General features: G+C 33.4%; 1 protein-coding gene across 1 annotated transcript in view; it reads right to left on the bottom strand.

The window, feature by feature from the left end:
- LOC106878508 (short transient receptor potential channel 7) overlaps window positions 1-6,611 on the bottom strand; it is a 375,551-nt gene that overhangs the window by 302,353 nt on the left and 66,587 nt on the right. The window lies entirely within an intron of this gene.

Below are 6,611 nucleotides of genomic sequence, written 5' to 3'. Positions count from 1 at the left end.
AGATAGATAGATATGAATGTACCTATATATGTGATCTGTTAAGCATATGTGTAAGCATATACGCATACATGTAAGCTGATACACAAGCATATATATATATATATATACACACACATCAGGCAGCGAGTTTTGCCTGGTTATCTAGAAATTCTAATGCTTTACTACTGAATGATTTATAGGAGCAAAGATATAAAAATTTTAATGACATGCACAGACTATCATAGATACAGAGGATGGACGTGTGATGCAATTCTTTTCTGGTTACCATAGTGATTACTAATTTATTCTCACGCACACCTAAGTATAGTTTCTTTAATATGCAAATTCCGAAATTCAATATCGGAGCCCTAGCCAATATTTAATTTCTGCGCACTGGTAACTCACAAAAATGCTTTTGATATGGGAAGCTTTCTATGTAAATTTTTTCAGGAAGAAAAGAAAGAAAAAGAAACAAATGAATAAAATATCAAATTATCGAGAAAACAACCCATAACTATCTCACCATGGAAGCAAAAAAAAAAAAAAAAGGAAAGAAAATCGAATTAAGCAGAAGTGAGGGGGTGGTGTGAGAAACGGGGTGTCCACCCCCTAGAACAAATGGCATGTTTAGCCGCGCCTCATGAACGTGATTGCAAAGGCGTTGTCGAGGAGAATGGCCAGCAACACTCGCTGCAGTAGCATCTCTCTTCTCTGGACTCATTTCTCATTCCTGTTAATGTAGAATTATTTGAAGGAGGAACATCTACACTTCTGACCATTTTCAAGGTTCCAAGACTGGTTGAAGAACTTGTCTTTCGTCCGCCGGGGACGTGGAGCAAATGCTTTGTTAAAGATATCCATAGGTGAATTGGAGGTATTAAACTAGACAAGGAAAGAAAAATCTACCCACCAGCAACCTTATCAATGTCTTTGCTGGCGTTTCACATAGTTTCTGTCTACTAAATTCCCTGACAAGTCTTTAGTCAACCTTGGACTGCCATACTGTTAAACGCAGAACCTTGCTTTCTTTATGTTTTTTGCATGAAAAAAAGAAGAAAGAGTCAAACGTTTTCACTTATTTCCTTACGATTAAATGTGTTTTGGAGAACTGATTGAATATCAGTCACACATTAAAATTAAAAATATATGAAAACATTTTTTCTTTTACTTTAATGGTCATTTTACAGCAGTTGAATGTTAAAACCTGACAATTTGCTCCTTGAAAACTATATTTGTATTCATTCGCTTATGTAAACATATATGTTTCCTTCGTAATATTCTGTTTACTCAACATCTATAGCACAACAACCAAGTTTATGATAACATTAACCAAATCGTAATTCATCTTCAATATGCTAATTCTTTATATTTATTCCTTTTGCCCAATCTTTATGTATAAGGGTGTAAAGTATCCATTATACACTGATTGAAAGAGAAAATAATACAAATGGTTAATTAGATGGGGACATAAAATGGAAATGAATAATAAAAAAAAAGATTATTTCAAACATTTCACAATCAATATCTTATGACGTGTTGCATAATTATTATATTTTTAAACTTCTCAAAGTATTGATATCAGGCAAAATATTTGAGATGAATTTACATCTTTTGCTTTCATTTTACATTAATGAAATCCAGAATTTGCTGAAATTAGTATTTATAGGCGGTACGTCCTTATAACGTCATTACATATATCACACATCAATAATTATGCATTTCCCTTTTATTGTAATAACAATCGTTGCATGCAATGTTTACTCTCCTATAAAGTGATTGAAGGTGGAAAGAAGCTTTAAAACAAATTAAATTAATGTGAAGTTATTAGAGCAATATGCTTTACTAGTCTTATTTTCCTTTGACAACGCTAACATCAGTGGAAATATAATGTATTTTATAATTTGCATGCACACATTGTCACAACAAGGGAAAATTAAGCCATAAATAATGGAAGCGGCAAAATTCATTAAATAAATCTGATGTTTGATTTTAATTTATTTTTCAATTAGTTTCAAGCTCAAGAGACAGGTTTGTTAGTTTTTCGTGTCAGCTTACCTCATCTGTGATGAAGCAAGCGTAAATAGTGAAAGAGTAGTTTTAGTAACGTAATTATTAAAACGTTGATCTATACTTCTGAAAACCTGTAGTCGTTCTGAGAAAGTTCCACTGATATTTACAGGTCTCCTAGGCTAACAATATTATTGACGTGCAATCTCATAACTATGGATCAGTGACTATAGAAAATATTGAATAGGTGTTGAGAAATTCCAAAACACTTCAGTTGTAGAGACTAAAGATTCGGTGTAATATTGGGCAAAGGATCTCGGATAGTTTGTGCTCAAATCTTGTGTCCAGGAAAATATTATACAAGTCTAAAGAGATTGGTTCGCTTCTGTGATGAACTCGTCTAACGTGAAGTACAATTTAGTAAATGCAGCATATAAATGTGTTTTGTTGGAAATGCCAGGATATACGTCATCCGTGGTCAAATGGAAGAATGACAAACCTAACATATAATACACCATGTTTGTTGAAATATGCAAGACATGATCAATGATTTCTCAATGTCAAACCCAACAATATTACTCTTGCAGTAGTCTCCAAAAGAGAGGGGACTAGTGTTAACCTAAACAGAGGGTATCTCCAGTACATCTGATATAACTCGGCGACCACTTTAGAATGGGTGCAGAGATTATTATTTATCTTTGACATGATGGCACTGAAACCTATTTCTAAATATTTCTACTCGATACTGGAGCGTTTTTCTAAATATTTCTATAGATTCCTGCACAGAAAGAAAGATAAGTGTGTTTGGTAATGCTGGAAACCACCTCTGCAGCATGTCGCCAGATGGTGTTCGAAGGATTACATAAAAGACATGAGTTTCCGTACGTTGTGTCTGAATGTATGTGCTGATGCAACTTGGGGTTTGGAGAATAGATAGTATGGAGGTCCACTACAATAGAGCAAAGAGGAACTTAAGTATCGGTGAAATTAAAAGAAAATAAATATTTCCCTTTAGGAAACCCCGTACTTCTATTTCATGTTACTTTGTTTACAATATATTATATATGAGGTTCTAACAAACCAAGATAATGTTTAATGAAGAAAACAGCCATTTAATATCCACGGTTGACTTTAGATTTTATTCAGAAATAGAGGTGAGTTAGGATAAATATTGGTATCAAATTTTGGTACAAGACCAGCAGTGCTCAGCTGGTACTTATTTTATCGACCTCTAAAAGGATGAAAGGTATTGTTGAAATGGACAGAAAATGAACTCAGAACATAAAGACGCTAAGCATTTTGTCCGGCGTGCGAACGATTCTTCCAGCATCTCTCCTTCCTGACAATAAATATTGGTAAACAATTTGATTTTGAATGACATGTGTGTCCGGTTTGTTATAAACTGTAGGAAAATGATAAAGTTTGACGAAAATACCTTTCCTTAAAGCAAGGCAATAAACCTATTGAAGGTGGATCAGGTAATAAATATTCGTTTATAGTCAGGAGAAACAGAAGGAAATGCCAGTTAATGTTGAAGAAGCACATAAGGTGAGAATTAGAAAGATCTTAGGAAAAAGAAAACTAAATAGAAGAGGCACACCTGAACAATGCCAATATATTTCTTTAACAGACAAAGGATGAACTGGATCAATAGATTGACGCAATAGAAAGCTTTTAACAAAGCAGTATTGAACGTCTGTATATTAAGATACGACAGGCACAGGTTAATCCATCTGACATATACTGAACACTTGGCAAGTGCAGGACTAGAGAAGCATATTGAAAAGGATTGGAGAGAATCTCATACTCTCAGCCTTGAAGGCAAATACATGGAAACAGTCAAAGATATTTAAACAAAAAGGATAACTGACACAACAAAAATTCTTTTGTGCGCTTAGTCTTCATGGAACCAAAAGGTAAGACAAAAAGATAACAATGGGTTTGAATGGAAGCTAAAAGACACGAGCGATAAACTGAAATTCTATGTACAGCTTCACAGGAACAAGCGAATAAAACAAATCTAGTAAAGGAAGAATAGACAGAAACATGTAACATAGTAAGTGTTCGATGTATTACAACGTAAATGAAACTGTCAATTATATACTAAGGATAGCAAGATGTCACAAAATAAAGTAGAAGACAAAATATGACGGTGAAAAAATACAACGGGAAGTCCCTAGGAAATCTGAATTTCATGTAAATGGAAAATTCTATCTTTGCTACTCTGGGGTTATTATTAAAAAGAATTGTTGAAAGCTCTTGGGAAGTTACTCTAAGCAACCAGTCATTGTATAGATGCAGAAGAAGGCCAAATATTACATGAAAAAGAAAAGTGAAGTATATTGGGTCATACATATTGTTACACCACAAAAGAGCAGAGTTTAAGCAACGAAAATATATAGAAAATAGGGAAAATTTATCCAGACATTCATACAGAACTGGTACAATATTAATGAATGTTTTCCTTGATGTAATGAAGTTTATGAGAACAAATTACTGCTCAAGGAACTTTTAAAATGAGACTTGGAAGAATTCTTTTTAAACTTCCAGCCTCAGTTCTACAAAAAGTTTCCAGAAAGTGTTTAAATTTTGAAAAGAATGATGCTACGATATCTCATGGCATAAATCTATTGATATGATGAACTGCTATAATAAGAATTAGGGTATAACACTTCAATAGCTCTGGACTAAAAATAGAATCGAAAGTAATTTTTAAAATCTTCTAAAATCCAAATAATCCATTCCTAATTATTTACATTATTAACAATTGACGGATATTTGTCCTCATCTTGTTTGTTGTTGACAAACGTTTCGGCTGATATACCCTCCAGCCTTCATCAGGTATCTCGAGAAATTTCGAATCTGGGTTCTCATTCCTCTTAGAAATGAGAACCCATGTTCGAAATTTCCCCAATACACCTGATGAACGTTGGAGGGTATATCAGCCGAAACGTTGCAAAGAACACAACCCAAATGCCATGGCTCATAAATATTTGTACCATACAGAAAATATCGCTAACTAGGCACTGCACATACATTACGTATAATACTTTTAAAACGATAGGAAAAAGAGAAACAAAACACTGCAGCTATTCAAGGCATATATGATTACGCTCATTTATGCAGTGAAAACACGTAATAAAACTAATTTGACAGTTATTTTGTACAAAAAAAAAAATCATTTTACAAAACATTTTCCTAAATAAACATATATGAAATGCGGGACGTTAATCCATAAAAGATTACTAAATTTTACTCTCCTTGGTCAAAGATGTTAGCGTAGTCGGACAGTCCTCTAGAGCGAAAATTCCAATTAATGAATATCAAGATTCAATTCCACTTGTCTAAAATTGATATTTTTGTTAATGTCAATAATTCATAGAAGCTGTCAGAGTTCAGATTCAGATATCAATATAGTTTGAAAGGGATTTAATTTCGGATATATTTTGTTGCATGCGTGATCGGAAATAAAATGATCTTAACTTTGTTTCGTCGCAAACGTTAATAAGGCTTTTTAATATTATATTTCATCTTGGGTTTCAATTAATGTTCTCTACATGGGTCAATAAGAATATTTTGTTTCCTTCGAAGATTTATGATATTCAAAAGATCAAAGAATTAAAGAAAGGGATAGAGGGAAGCCATTCTTCGCACTAAGATATCTAATTCAATGTCGCACCGTTCTGTGTCTAATTCTATATATGATGTGATGTTGAGATTTCCGCATTATCTCTCCAGGGTATATAGATACGTTTTAGATATTCTTTTCTACTCGAGGCACAAGGTCCGAAATTTTTTGGGGAGGGGATCAACTGGTACTTAATTTATCGACCCCGAAAGGATGATAGGCAATGTCGACCTCGGCAGAATTTGAACTCAGAATGTAAAGACAGACGAAATACCATTAGCATTATGCCCGGCGTGCTAATGCTTCTGCCAGCTCGCAGCTGTGTTGCATTTTAGATATTGCAACTGTTTAAATTGAAGTGACATTTCACAAAATACTATATCGTTAATGCTAGTGAAAAACTAATTATTCATGTTAATATATTTATGATTTATTAATAGATTTGTACAAGCATGCATGTATACAAACAAGTACACAGTCTTGTATTCTATTACTGGATTCAGACAGTGGAATACGGCCATGCTGGAGCATCGCCTTTCGTCAAATATATTGACCCTTAATATTTTGTGTAGTATACATTTTATTGTCGGCAACGGAAGGAGGAAATAGAAGGTTACGTGAAGAAGAGAATTTAATCCCAAAGGATTATGTGAGGAAGAGAATTTAATCCCGATTTAATCACGATTGTTGATGTATTAGCTTGTTAATTATTTGCTGGCAATTTGTTTAATACTAATAAGAATCTGAAATAACCTACCAAAGATTTCTCCAAAATGGACATGCCTTTAAGGAAATTGTAGTCTGATTATCTGGAAACGAGAAGTTACTATATAACAAACCTCTGCCTCAATAATTTTCACTAGCACCGTTTCCCTACCTTCTCTCAAGAAGGTGAGATATATATACATGTGTGTGTGTATACATGCATATATACATATACATGCATACGTGTGTGTATATATATATATATATATATATATATATATATATATATATA

Source organism: Octopus bimaculoides, chromosome 1 (assembly GCF_001194135.2).
Source record: "Octopus bimaculoides isolate UCB-OBI-ISO-001 chromosome 1, ASM119413v2, whole genome shotgun sequence".
Classification (NCBI taxonomy): Eukaryota; Metazoa; Mollusca; class Cephalopoda; order Octopoda; family Octopodidae; genus Octopus; species Octopus bimaculoides.
The sequence above is the reverse complement of the archived record's forward strand: the minus strand, read 5'-3'. Positions and strand labels throughout refer to the sequence as shown.